At 47.2% G+C, this 14,384-nt stretch overlaps 1 protein-coding gene across 1 annotated transcript in view; it reads left to right on the top strand.

Moving 5' to 3' along the window:
• The window catches only part of GLIS2 (GLIS family zinc finger 2), a 300,390-nt gene that overhangs the window by 234,074 nt on the left and 51,932 nt on the right, over positions 1-14,384 (top strand). The window lies entirely within an intron of this gene.

The raw sequence follows: 14,384 nt of genomic DNA, 5'->3' as shown, positions 1-14,384 counted from the left end.
ACTTGTGAAAACCCTCCTTTGGTAAGCTTCAGATCACGATTTCAAGGTTGTTCAGAATCCTTGCTCCCCCAAGGAAGCTCCCACTAGTTTTGTTACTCGTAGACTCCCATCCTGCTCCTGCTCTTGATCTTTTGGGTGAAACAATCACCCAACACTCACCAGCCCAGCCATTCCCCAGCTTCCTCTGTCATTATCAAGTTCTGTGGAAACATACACTGTGTGTGCAGTAGGGAGAACAGTTACCTTCTATTCACTTTTGTTAGCTCTGTCTTGGCTGGGAAAGACCTCATGCTGCCTCCCAAAAGACTGAATTTTTTAAATCAAGTGTTATGTCATGGACAGTATTCTTTCAGTTTGCTTTTATCATGAAGATTTTTCTCTGTTGAATTCAAGAAGCAGATTAAATACATGTAAGCAGTAAACAACAATGATGCTTGTATTTATTTCAAGCCTGAGTAAAATTTGTCTTGGAGGGCAAGAAGTGGTTTGAATTTGTATCTGTTATTTCCTGCCCTGCAACTCTGATTTGTTTTTATCCAGGAGGAGTTTAACCGCATGGAATATAATACAACCAGCGTGTCCTTCCAAGGCAGCATCTGTGTGGGTCATGTTTGTAGCATCCTTTAAGGAAGATGCTTCCTCTTGGTCACTTTCTTAGCAACAATAGTTAGCACATCTTGGTAGAGCTGGGAGCTACCACACAGTATTGACTTTGAGTCCCAGGTTCGTTTTAGTGTCTGGTAGTTCTGGGTTGTGCTGTTTTCCTACAGAGAACTCTGTCTGCCCTTCCAAAGTACTCTGTGACTGGTTTCCTTTCTCAGAGACCGAGTTAGAGGAAATATTTTACAGAGCAATAGCTGAGCAAGTGCATATCCTACTTGCCCATTTCTTTTAACTTCATGCTGCTAAATATACATATTTAGTCTATAGAATTGAATTTACTTCCCTTCTCAGAGGCACAGCTTTGTCAGCTCTAATGATTAGTTTTTGTTTGATGTTCATAATATTGTGCTTCACCACTTATCTGATGGAGCTGTGTGAAACTATTTAGGGGGGTTCTGAAATGTGACAACCCACATGATGCTTTTTTAGACTTCACAAACCGCCTTCATGAGGCAGAAGAATATGACATGGGAACTGCTGGCTAGAACAACAGCGTATATTAATGCCAATATAATTGGTGTAGATGGGGAGGAGGAGTGCTGTTTAGAAGTTTGTGGCCTTTATTGTATACTGTCAAAGAAAAACTTATAGCCCTAAAGAAAAGGCATCATGGATGCCATGGATGAGACTACTGATCCTGTCTGGCTCTGGAACAGCATAAATACTGGAGCAAATGCGTTAAAACCTGTTTTGTCCATCCGCAGACAGAAAGGCTCAGGGGAGACAGCCCAGATGCTCCATTCCTACTTTCTTACCTTAATAAATAGCAGGATCTCACTTTCTGGCAAACTTCTGCATCTGCATCTTTGTTGATGTGTGCAGCATTCATTATGAGCTTTGTTTTGAATCCTGATAACCTCTAGATGAAAGAACTTATGTTATGGATTTAAAAAAAAAACAAACCTGGATTTTCTGACTTCTGTTCACAAACTAACAGCTAAACATTAGAAAATATTTTGGAGGATTGTTACCTCTCCATGGTTTTTAAAATTGGAAAAGTATCACAATGCTTATTTCACTTTTCCATAAAAGAAGAGCACCAAGATTACCTTTGACATCTTTTCCATATGAAGCCACGGACGCTGGGTAAGTGGTGCATTTTTCTTACTTCCTTGGGGTAGCCAGGTTGGTTTTGTGTTCTGTATTTTCACCCTTCCGAAGTTGCAGTTGAAATTACTCTTATTACTGACACGGTTTCATATCCCAGATGAGATGCACAGATAAAATAAGTGAGTAAGCAGTAGAAGATCTTTTTATGTGACTGGGACCTCAAGAGGGAGGATAAAACCTGGCCCAGCTGAGTGGGAATCATTGGCTCTAGGATTTTTCTTGCAGGCTTTATGGTTGTCTCATTCGAGTCGTCTTCTACACTGAAAGCAATGCAGACTATACCACTTATTTGGCAAAATGTGTGCCACCAGGAGGTGGTTTCACTCAAACATACATTTCTGTAAGATGAAGACAAACTTTAAATTTATTGCTCATTCCATTCATAACCAAAAGTTCTCCTGGCTTGCCAAGCTGCTGAATCAGCTCGGGTACCTCACCCTTGAGTCAGCAAAGCCTGAAATAGAAACTTGCTCTGTTTCCGAAGAAAGGAAGTACCGCTGTTGTCTGCAAATACAGCCACATCTAACGTGCTTTCATAACTACGAACACTTGGTGGAGAAACTTGCATGACACTCTGCTTCTTAATTAAAAAAAAAAAAAAAAAAAAAAAGTTGGGGGTGAAAAAAGGCTGTTAAGCTTGCTATGAATGGGGCTGTCTGGGGATGGAAGAACCAAGGAATAAACACAGCAAGAGAAGGACTATACCAGTGGCAGTTGCTGATGTCACCTAGACTAGCCCAGCATCAAGTTCCCACTCCATCTACTTGCAACTTCTCAGGACATTCAAATTAGGGAGACAAGCCTATTAGGCTACAACCACACTAAAGCAAAGTCTTAAGCCATTAAGAACTGATGGCAAGAAGACAGGGTAGAAGCTATAAGACACTGACTGGAGATCAGCTACAGCGGTGCTCATCCAGGATTCTCAGAGTTGAATCACTCTCGCTGCCATGCTGCAACTCCACTTTATAGCCCAGCATAAAATAGCAAAAAACAGTGAAAATGACCAACAGTTGCAGTCAAATAGTGGGAAGTGACACTGTAAAGTCATCAGCAGGACTTCTGTGAGTAGGTGGAAGGCAGTGAAAAGGCATGTAAAAATAGTCCCTATGTGATATAAATTAGGGAGGAGTTTCTGTGGTTCCAAGTCAGGCCAAGAAGGAGAAAAATAATCATAATGTTAACTCGCCCGTTCTCCCCTTCTCAAGTTGTTCAGTTTTTTATCTTGCAGATGTAGCATCAGTAATTTTTAGCATTGTACAAAAGGACACCCATTAAAAATAAAGTTTCAGGGGGCTGCCAAGCAGATGCTTGTTGTGTGCCGCCTTCCCATGAGTGGTCCTTCATGCATGCTGCAGGACAGTCTCATGTTCTTCCTGCGCCAAGCAAATGACTGCTGCTGGCGCTTCCGTGAGAAGTCTTCTGAACTGGCTTTACCTTCCATAAAGAGCAGGCCATTCTGACGGGCAAAACTGGTAACGCCTTTCAAACCCTGAGTAGATGAGATGTGCAGCTATTACTGGCCTGGGAGGAAAAAAACCCTTCGCCTTAGAGAAAGTCCAGATGTATTTTACATCCTCTGGAAACTTTTCTTCCATCTCCTCTGAAGGAAGGGCTGGATGCCGATGTGCTGTTGTTCTGTGCTGCAATGTGACCTTCTCCCCTCTAGCTGTGAAGATCTTGTACATGCTCCTTTACCTATGTAACATCATAACTTGTATGATCTTACAAAATAAGGTTTTGAAGCCAACACTATAGAGAAACAGAAAATTTTTCTATTCTCACAGCTCACTTATTTAGACATCCTGCCTTCATACCACAGTTTCTGTGGGAAGATCCTGATGGATAGGGGAGTTCTCTTTTATGGGAGCAGCAAAAGGACCCTCAGAATGAAATTATTCTAAACTAGTCTAACTATTCAGAGCTAAACTAGCCTAATCTATTCATATAACCTTGCAGGCAAGTTTCCTCCTAGGGTGACACTTGATACGGGATTTTGCTACAGTACTATGGAGAAAATGATAAAGAGTTGGAAAAATTGTCATTTCTGCAATGGGTATAAACGTTCCAACACAGAATTTTACCATTTTCTGATTTTTGCAACAGTGCAGATGCAAATTGCAACACATTTTATATTTAGTGTTTTGGATTATTCAACCAAAAAGTGGTGGGGATGAGACTTTACCGGCACAATTACAGGCTTATGCAATCATCTGGTGCACATGCTGCAGGTTTGGAAGAAAGACCTGCTGCAAATCCACAGAAAACCCTAGCTAGGGGACTGTAAGTGCTTCAAGGAATTACACAATGTGAAACTTAGTGAAACATTTGCTATGTGTGCATCAAGCGCTTTTTGAATTTGGGTTTCTGGGGAGAATTGCTGTGGCATTTCTGTGATTTGATCCCTTGTCTCTGTTGATCTGTGACAGAAAGGTGACCCCGAGTGCTGCTGAGCTGGGAACGGAGATGGGGACAGCCATCGCCGTCTGAGCTGAGCATTCGCTTGGAGAGTAACAGAGCGTTCCCAACCGCATCCCGGAATAGATTCACTTTCTCATCCCCTGGCTCAGGCTGTCACAATGTATTTTAACTACAAATCTGTTATTCTGCGCTGTGGGTGCCAGAATAATTTTAAAAAATAACCCAACTCAGTAATACTGGCTTTTTGGTGATTTTCTTTTTTTTTTTTTCTTTTCCCCAGAAAGGGTAGAAAAGAGCATTCTTCTTGTCTATACCTGAGATTTCACCTGCATGGCTGCAACTCCCATGCTGTCTAGGAATATAGATGACCTCCACTACTCCAACTGGAGCAGATATATCAGAGCAGTTCAGCAATGATGTGGCAAGTGTGAAGTGGAAGGCATTGAAAAAGTATTATATCGATTTTTAGTTTGTATTTAAGAGGGTTTCTACACACTTGTGTTCTATAAGCACAGAAAGAGTATGCTTCTGTCTACAAACACAGGAACCAGTCATTATTTCAATTTATTGCTGTGGTGGCAGGATTAAGCCTTTGATTAGAGAAGAACAAATTATACAGGGTAATTTGACCCCTGGTATGTTAGTGTGGTGACTGCAATTGGGGTGGCCCAACGCAGTCCACTGATTCTACTGCTAGGTGATATATTTAGCATTTGTGTTGATTAAAAACTGATTTAATTCTAAACTGGTCGCTGCTGCACTTCACACTTTATAACTTAAAGGTTTTATTTACACTGCACAAAGAAAAGGCTACAGTAAAAGATTATTGCTGGGGCTTCAGAATCAAGTACTTGAAAATTACAAAAGGCAACATTAATTTTAGCATTTTGACATTCTTAAATAATATCCATGGAGTGCTTGATGCTTGCTGAGTATTCAGGACTTTTGCTGGGATATTGATGGTCCATGAGTGCAAAATAGCAGCAAACAGCTTCCAAACAATCATGTTTAAAGCTGAGCATGAATGCATGTTTCTGCCATGCACCCAGTTCTGTTTCCAGGGAACAAGATGGGAAGAAAATGTTGCTGAAAACACTAATACATAACGCTTTGGCAGAGATGGTTATCATATCTCCTAGTCATTTTTACCTATGTTGCTGCCCTGACAACTGTGGTATATTATGGAAATAAAATGTGAATTCACTCAGGTCTGAGTTCTGCTCTTTGTGGAGTAGACAAATACATTCAGTACCTTTCGATTGAGGTAAGAGAAAGTGCACGCTTCTGCAGCGAAGGAGAAATACCAGTCCTGGGGTACTGGAAACACAGCAAATATTTGTTAAAAAGGTGAGTTAGGCGCGAAACAAAGTGGCATATAGGATGCAATGAAAGGTTGTCGAGGGAGAAATCCAATTCAATCCAGCAATTATTGGCTAGATGCAATCAAGATTTAGGAATAGGGCTCTAATCTTTTTATAAACCAGGAATCTCCTTGAATTGGGTAATGGGAGTTCTGACAGTCACACTCAATAAGCAAAAATCAGCTAACCCTCGTGCTTCGTGGCACACACTAAACTCTTAATGACAGTCAGGAAAAACCATAACCCATCACTGGATTTTTGGTAATTTCCTACCAAAGGTTTCCTCCAGGCTGCAGCGTTCGGAGGCTTTGCATGATTTGTACCTGAGAGAACTGCTCAGATTTTGTGTTTTGATAGATTTAGACAGCCAAGTTATTTACTGAAGGATACCTCTGAAAGGGAATTTGGTGTAGACTGAGTTGGCTGCTGTGCTACGATGTGTGATCCCATCTTGTCACTGTATGCCTGAAACTGTCCCATATATTGTCTGTTTATTTGGTAAATTATTTCCTAGAACACTTAGAAAACAAAACAAGGAGCTGAAACTGCCTCTCAGTATTTCTTCAGTCCAAACAAACAAACAAACAACAAGCAGATTGTGTGTTCTACCTGTCTGGCCAAAACATCTCAGTTATTAATATTAAACTCCTGGGTGCCTGGAGAACCTGATCCTGAATAAGCTACAAAGCTGAAGCATGGCTGAAAATATTAAAAAAAATATTCCACCATCTTCAGCTGATGTTTCTGCAAGGTAGGAAGAACAACCTCCCCTCTCCCCTGTAATGACAGGGCATGCCGCACAGCAGCAGATGTACCATTGCACTGGTGTGTGGCAAACACGCGGTGCTCACCGCCGGCTTGTGTGCTCGCGCTTCCCTCGAGGGCTCAGTGTCTCAAAACCAGACAGCCTGGTCCTCTGCAAGGACTGCCGAAGGACGTTACACGCTCCTGCGAATCCCTGCACTGGTTTCGGGAGGCAAAGACAAGTGGCCGTAGAGAGAGAAAAGGCTCTGGCTGTAAACCGGGCAAGTGGGGGCTGAGAAGCAAATTTGTTGTGCTAAGTGGCTTTTTCCCATCTGCTCATTTCTCTTCTTTTACCGTTCTCATTTCAGTTCCTTCCTCAGCTTTGGCTCTGTGGAACAGCAGGGAAAATATTCTGTTCCCCTTTCATGGTCGTAACGCATATTTATTAAATCCCATTTTATTATAACCCAAGTAATGCTTGCCATGTTTTATTTTTTATCTGGACCATTTAAGCTCTTAATGAAGGATTTGCCCTTAATCTGGATCTCTTGCTTCCTTTTCTTGTTGTGTTCAGTTCAAACTCAAGGCATATGCCATATTCCTCTAGAGGCAGTTTGTCTTGGCTGGAGGTGTTTCGATTTTTAACCAGGTTTTCATCCTGCCCTGTCTTACCTTCACAGCCTGGCTGCTTAGACTGGGAGGCACCGAGTTCATCACTTTGCTACAGCCTCAAACTTCTTCTTACAAGCCAGAAATGCAGGCAGGGCTCTCGGAGAGGTTATCATCTTCCTAACCTCAGCCAGGCTGCAAACCAGCCCGCAACCCACCTGCTTCCCCTAAATGAGCAGCGTGCTTCATTAACCACAGAAACTTCAGCAACGCCCAGTCACTGCCTTGGTTTTCCTAGTGAGGCAAGGCATGGCAGCAATAATTTAGCACTGTTCATGGGTGGATGTCTCTGTCTTCGAGAGAACAGAGCTAAAGCCGGGAGCCCTCCACTTCTGTGCTGCTCAGCATTCTAGAAGAGGATGAACATACAGAGTTTTGGGGCTGAGGTCTTATTTAAATTATATATTAGGCTGAAAAATTAACACCCCATTTATAGTAATAAAGGATGCTCCCAGTGCCTACATATACTGCTTTACTTAGCAAAAACAGCCAAATCTACCGACTGTGGTGTTGGAGGACTTTATATATAGCAAATAGTAACTGTCTTTAATTAGCTTTATTTACACAATAGATGTCAATGTTGAACTCTCTAAATTAAAAGGGCAGAACATCCTTATTGGGAAATGTGATTTTTGAAGCCTAACAACTTAAAAACAGCAGGAGGGTTTTTGCTCAGACTGCCTGGGGAGAAAAATCACCTTTGGCTCAACAAAACAGGAAGAATTTCAAGCCCACAGCAGAATTTTTTTAAGAAACTAATGAAAATGGAGGATTATAGTTTAAACTGTTTTGCAATCACTGGCCTGAATCCTGCAGACACTTTTTTACATGCACTTAACTTTATATACATGGTTAGTTTTGCTGACCTGCATGGGATTATTTACACGTGTAGATATAAGTACATGCCTGAATGTTTACAGAGTGGAATTTAAACTGTAGCATTTGTTACTGAAAAAATGACATTATGTCAAGATCTCCATAATTGGCTCATTGAGATTCTTTATGTTAGGGAAAAAAAAGCTGAGAAATTCAGGAATTAGGATTCCTGAGGCGGTCTCAGATCTGCTTCCTCATGTGAATAGGATCTTTTGTTGTGCTGGATCAAAGCATTGGGCCACAAAACTTATTTAGCAGCTATTTAAAAAAAACCCCACCTTTATATAGTTTGAATCTACTGCTCATAGGAAGATATTGTCTGAATTTCTTTCTACTCTCTAATGTATATCAAAGCCAAAAAAGTAACTGAGACTGAAAGGTTTCCGCTCATCAATTGGAAGCAAGTAATTGAAAAAAAAATTTTTTTAAAATAATTTTTCTAAAATTTATTTTATTTTTAAAATTATTTTTTTTATATCATGGGAGTACATTCTACCTGCCATGAAGTGATTTGTTGAAATCCCCTGAAACAGGAATAAATCATCTCTGCAAACTGTAGTTCTGCCGTTTATCAGCTTGGTTCTGTGCAGAAGCCAAACTGCCATTAAGCTGACTCACATTTTGGCATTTTGTGTTTATATACAAGATGACGATGTTTGCAAGCAATGGGAAAAAAAAAATCGTTCATCAGGACTGCGGTCCTGGCAAAAGTCTTTCCCTTCTCTGCCACAGCGGCAGAGCCCGGGGACGTGGCCGGAGCCCCGGTCCAGTGCAGGGACCACTGCCATCGCTCTTTCCCATCCAGTGCCAGGTTGAAGCCAGGGCATTCCCGCAATCCCCCATTCCCATTTTGTCCCAGACCCGTTGCTGGGCCGTCACCACCTGATGTGTTGCCAGCCGGTCAGGCTCTGCGGCTTCCAGAGTCCCAGATCTACCTGAATTTAGGCACACCTGGTGCTCCCCCATCCCTCCTCATCCATCCCTCCCCTGTGCGGATCTGCCAGCGTCCTTCATGGCTCTGAAAAGCCAGCTTCAGCTCTCAGGACGCTTTTTGCACAATCTATATGTCACCAGGTCAAAAATATTTAACATAGTATTCCTGGCACTGGTATCTTACTTGCCGCAGGGTTTATTTTCCCTCTCTGTCCCTCTTTATCTCCAAATCCATCACCCTAAGTCTTATCCTGGTTTTTTTTTGCCTTTCCTCAGGCAATGTCAGGGGTTTAAGGACCTGCTGTGGAAGGGACCAGGATGCTGGCCACACTGTTTCTAACCTGCCATGACATGGCACGTACCTGGCTCTACATTGCTGCCACCCCGACCTGTGTCTCCTGGCATTCCCTAGGTTTTAACCGTGGCTTCTGGCTGTGTTGCAGTCCTGTCAGTCACTGGGGAGAGGTGGAGGAGGGTCCCCCTTCGGCCCCCACTGGTGTGGCTCCTCACGGTGTCTGTCCTCTGGCGAAGGCTGACCCGTCACCACCGGCCCCGCATCCTGCCCTGTGGCATCCTGCCTTGTCCTTCGCCAGGGGAGAACCGCAGTCAGAATAAGCCAGGCAGACAACGTCGTGGGAGAACCCTGTCCTGGGATGCAGTAAACTCCCCCCGTGTTCTGCTTTGCCCCATGATCGCGCTTGTCAGTACAGCTCTGCCGCAGACCTCGGGGCTGCGCCGGGCCCTGTGGGGTTGATAGCCAGGGCTGGCTCTTTGGGAGTGTTTGGCTGAGGCCAGTCACCATTAACTTAAGCAGGAGCAGGTCTCAACTGCTGAAAATCCCATCCACATCCGCTGCAAGGTGGGAACAAGTTGTTAAATGCTTTATATTGGGACAGTAGCAATCCTTCGTCAAGCAGAAAGCACCAGGCGTTCAGATTTCTGCCAATGGAGAGGAGGGGGGCTCTGCGAGCACCCCCAGAGTTTCTAAATGCTTCTTCACATTTTCTAAAACTCTTCAGTTTTCTGCCTGAATGTGACAAAAAGATTTGTTGAAGCAGGTTGGAATGTTTCATCTGGGGGTGCCGGCAAGCATGGTGTGCTGCGGCACTGCCCATTCCCAGTGTCCCCGGGGAATTCGAGGTCTGGTGGCACCTCCTGGCTGTGCTGTGCTCCTCCGGCTGATGGAGATGATGGGGCCAAGCCGGAGGGAGCGCCTGGCTTCACAGTGCCAGCAGGGACCTGGGCACCTCTCCTGCATGTGCCCAAGTCCCAGCATCTCTCATCACGGCATGAGCAGGTACTGAGAGCACCCCGCACCTGGCAGCCTGGTGGGTTGAGGAGCTTCTCTGTGCTCTGCTAATGATTTTACTGGGGTGCACCGTGCTCATGTACCTGGCTTTGCTGACAAATCCCCTCCCTGGCAGAGCTTTAGCATTTCGCTTCGACTAGCTACAGCTTGCACCCTGCCCCAGCGCTGGCTGCAAATGAGCAAAGGAGTGAAAAGAGCATCGGGGACCAACTAGGTGAGCAAGAAACCAGAGCCCAGCCTTGAGTTTGGCCTGGGGCTGGGGCTGGGGCTGCAGCAGGCATGAAGTTTCCATGGGTTGCAGTGGGTCAGAGGCAGCTGGGGCTCCTTTCCTCCCTGCTTGAGCCCCAGCCATCAGGAGCTGCAGGCAGGATTAAGGAGAAAAAGCAAAGTACAGGTCATGGGAAGAGGGAAAACAGAAGCAGCTCAGTCAGCCGAAGAGGAAACGGTGGGACACAGATGTCCGTGGAAAGCTGAAGCCACTTACAAAGGATGTGTTTATTCGTATTTCCTTCCACTATGGCTTAATTGCAGTGGTTTTTAATGACAGGTAGGACAGGAGCTGGGCTTCTGCCTAAACACTTCTCCATCCTCCGTAAAAGTGCTGAATTTAATATTAACAACAATTAATCACAGCTACAGGGAAGCACCCGGCAGCGTTCCCCGTCCCCAGGAGCCCTCGGTTCCTATGCTCAACCCCATTAATTCCCATCTCCAGGCAAACAGCACCGGAGAGTTGCTGGGAAGCAAGGGACTTCCCTGTCCTGCTGAATTTAGATTCAGAGTTGAAGCGGTAGTTGTGCCAGCACCCCTGTCTCATCCTGTCCCGTCCCCTCTGACAGCTTTTGCTGTGAATATGGGGTAGTTTCGGACACCCCTTGTCTCTCTCGTGGGTAGGAAATAGCTGCTCGCCATCAGCTCACCCACCTGTGTTTCATTTTCAATCCCTGTGTCCCAAAAGGCCGCTGGGATAATTCCAGGTCACAGCAGGCTGGCTGAGCTAGGTCAGATCGCAGGTTTGCTGGGACGCTGCTGTATTTTTCCTGTTGTTGCTACCACGACTCCCTCTCTCATTAGTAGCACTAATTGCTCATTGCATGTTTTGCATATGTATATTGGTACTTTGGAACAGCTCATTTTTGCATCCTGTAATTAAATGACCACTAATGAACACGTTAGAAAAGCAGCAGCCAACCTGTGCGGGAGTGCTGGGCATATATAGAGTAATTGCATGGGAATTCACTATAACATAGCACTGAACTGCCTCCCGTGCTGCACAGGCTCTTGGCCGCGAGAAAGCAGCATGCGAGTACCCTGCAACCCCTCCGGCCTCTCCTCTGCTTCAAGGGAAACCCCCAGGCCCTGGCCCACCACCCACCTCCCTCCTACCTGTTCCATTTCCATCCCCTCTCCATCCCCTCTCCATCCCCCCATTTTGCAGGGATTATGTTTGCTGAACACCCCACAGAGTGCAAATAACCTTCCCAGGGCTCCGGGCTGCCCTGGCTCCTCTACCTCTTGCCCTGAATGTCACCCAGGCATGCTAAATTAAACAGTGACCTGTTGGGACCAATATCCAGGATTTTCCCATCTCTCTCAAGTGGCCAATATTTTGGGGCATCACTGGTCCCTAGGCCAAGGCTTTTCCCAAGGCAGGCATCTCCAGCGGTGGGGCTTGCTCCCCATCCTTCGCCCTGTCTCCATTGGGAAGAGCCGATGTCATGTGCAAACCCCTTTGCAGCCTGCAAATGGGCTTCCTCCTCCTATGGGTATCAACCGAGGGAAGTGTCCCCAAAGCACCTGCACACTCTTCGGGATGTAGCTTTACTTGCCCTCCTGATTCAGTGTTCTGCACATGTGTCTTGGGCAAAATGTATTGATTTTGGGGCTCTCCACAGACATAAACTGGCTGTAGTGCTCTGGCTTGAGGCGGAGGCTTTGTTTGGCCGACGTGACCTGAAGCCACATGCTGCACAGCAACGCTTAATGTTAAAACTCTTCCAACTCTGAGCAGCAAAGTGGTGATGAAATCTGAGCCCAGCCCTGAAGGCTGGGGATGGTGTGAGCCAGGGTGCCCTCTGGGCTCCAGAAAACTCCAAAGTCCACAAAAAGGAGGGACTTGCATGGAAGGGGGGGTCTTGTTTGCTCTGGGATCCATGAACAGCGGCTTGAGCCGGTCAGGTAAGCTGCCGCCAGCGGGGTGGGTGCAGCGGGGAGGGCAGCAGCCTCAGCTCTGTGGTGGACAACTGGGTGGGCAGATTTTGGGGCCACCTGGGAAGAGAGCAAGTGGCTTCATAAAGATGCCACATCTGCTGGGGTCTTGCAATTGCAGCATGGAGTGTTTCAGGGGCAAGGTGTGGTGGGGTTTTGGCCCCAGCGTTGGGTGCATGGGGACAGCAAGGGACAGGCTGGGTGGAGATGGTGGCACAGGGAGACGTCCACTGTGCTACAAGTGGAATCGCGGGGCTCCCCACTGGCTCCCAGCAGACCTTTCCAAAGATTTTACATCCTTTTCTGATGAAACGGGCAATGAATCCCCACTTTCCCCATGCGCGGTTGCTGCTACCAAAAGGCACGTGTTCGGCACAGTTCCGGCTGCAGAGGTGCGGAGTTTGGCTCATCACCATGAGAAGGTCTGTCCTCAAGCTCACAGCAAGAAAAACCCATCTGCTCAGGCACCCCCTCCTCATCTCTCCCTGCAATATGCAATGCGATGCCTATAAAAACCCAGAAATTGAATCGACATCATTGCAAACAAGCCACTGGGATATGGGATATTCTCATCCCTGAAATGCAGAGATGCTGCCAAGGGGTTGAGGTTGTGGAGGGCAACCAAAGAGGACGGTGGAGGGCAACCGAGGGGGACTGTAAACCCCTTGGCTTGTATTTGAATATTGACAATGCCACTGCTGGGCTTTGGGAGACCTTTGGGAAACCTGCTTGAGGCTCCCCTTGGTGGGAGCACCCTGGGGTGCAGGCAGGATCCGGCTGCTGCCGGGCTCTCGGCAGCACCGGCAGCTCTTCCCCAGTGATGTCTCTAAGATAAATGTTTGTCTTTTTCGTCCAAGAGATACAGCAGAGCCGCTGCCAGCACCACGTCTCAGTGGAATCGGTTTTCATTCTGCCAGGAGCGTTACCGGCTCATGATTCACATCTTTACAGCAGCTTTGGAAGGAAAATGTGCTCCTTGCCAGGCAGACCTTCACGCACGTTGAGATGCCACAGCTTTTCCAGACTTTCCAAAGGAAGCCACGGCCAAGTGAGACATTCCTTCTCCTCTTCCAGCTTTCTTGGAACAACCTTCTTTGATTAGCAAGCGAGACAGATAGTTGGAAAGACAGACAGACAGACAGGCCAGGCAGTAGGGTTATAATAAGTACTTTGCATGAGCCCGAGCCTCCAGCGGGATGGTGCCTCCATCCACCTCTCGCTGGGTGGGTGGTGAGAGCCCCTGCTGTTTGCCGTGGTCCCCGACCCCCTGCCCTCCTCCACAGTCCCTGACCCCTGCCTTCTGCCATGGTCCCCAGTCCCCTTCCCTCCACTGTGGACCCAGCGCCGGGTAGTGCACAGGCTCTGGTTTGCAGCACGGCTCCTGCCTGGCTGCGCGTGCCTTCGCCACCAGGGAGAGGACAGAAGCCGCATCCAGCATCCGCAGGGCTCAGCCAGGACAACCCTGCGGGGCTCTCTCCCCAAGGCGCAGCCAGGTCAGGCTGGATGCGAGCTTGATGCTGGTGGGAGGAGAAGCAGCCACCGTGCAGAGCATCCCTGTGCGCAGCCAGCCCACCCTGCCGCCGAGGCGGGCGAGCCGTGCACGGTGCTGCCGGCGAGGCTGAGTCACGGGGCAGCGTGCCTGCTCCGGCGTGCGTGGGCCCACGGCCGTGACTCAGCCCCGTGGATGCCAATGCTCGCTGCCAGCCCCACAGCTCCTGCTTCTCCCCGGAGCTTTGTGCTGGAGCCCCCATGCGTGAATCGGAGCTGGCTTTGTGCCGGGCCCAGGGGCAACGTGGTCCCCGCGTGGAGGGGAGGGATGGCTTTTCTCTCAGAGCGCTCAGCATGGCAGAGGCCTCTGTGGGGGGAAGAGGAGGAGGGGGACCACACACAAAGGGGGTTTAAAGAGCATCTCCTAGTGCGGGTGGAAGCAAGGATCTGTCCCACCAGGGAAGACTGCGCTGCCCTGAAGCACAAAGCAAATGAGCTGGGTTTTGCTTTGCCCGTTTGTGCCTACGGCACAGGAAGCCAGGTTGGAAAAAGCAACAACATGGCTCAGGCGTTGCCGGCAGGTCCTGTGCAAGGGATGGGTA

This window comes from Accipiter gentilis, chromosome 33 (assembly GCF_929443795.1).
Source record: "Accipiter gentilis chromosome 33, bAccGen1.1, whole genome shotgun sequence".
In the NCBI taxonomy this organism is placed as follows: Eukaryota; Metazoa; Chordata; class Aves; order Accipitriformes; family Accipitridae; genus Astur; species Astur gentilis.
This window is presented reverse-complemented; position numbering and strand designations above follow the sequence as displayed.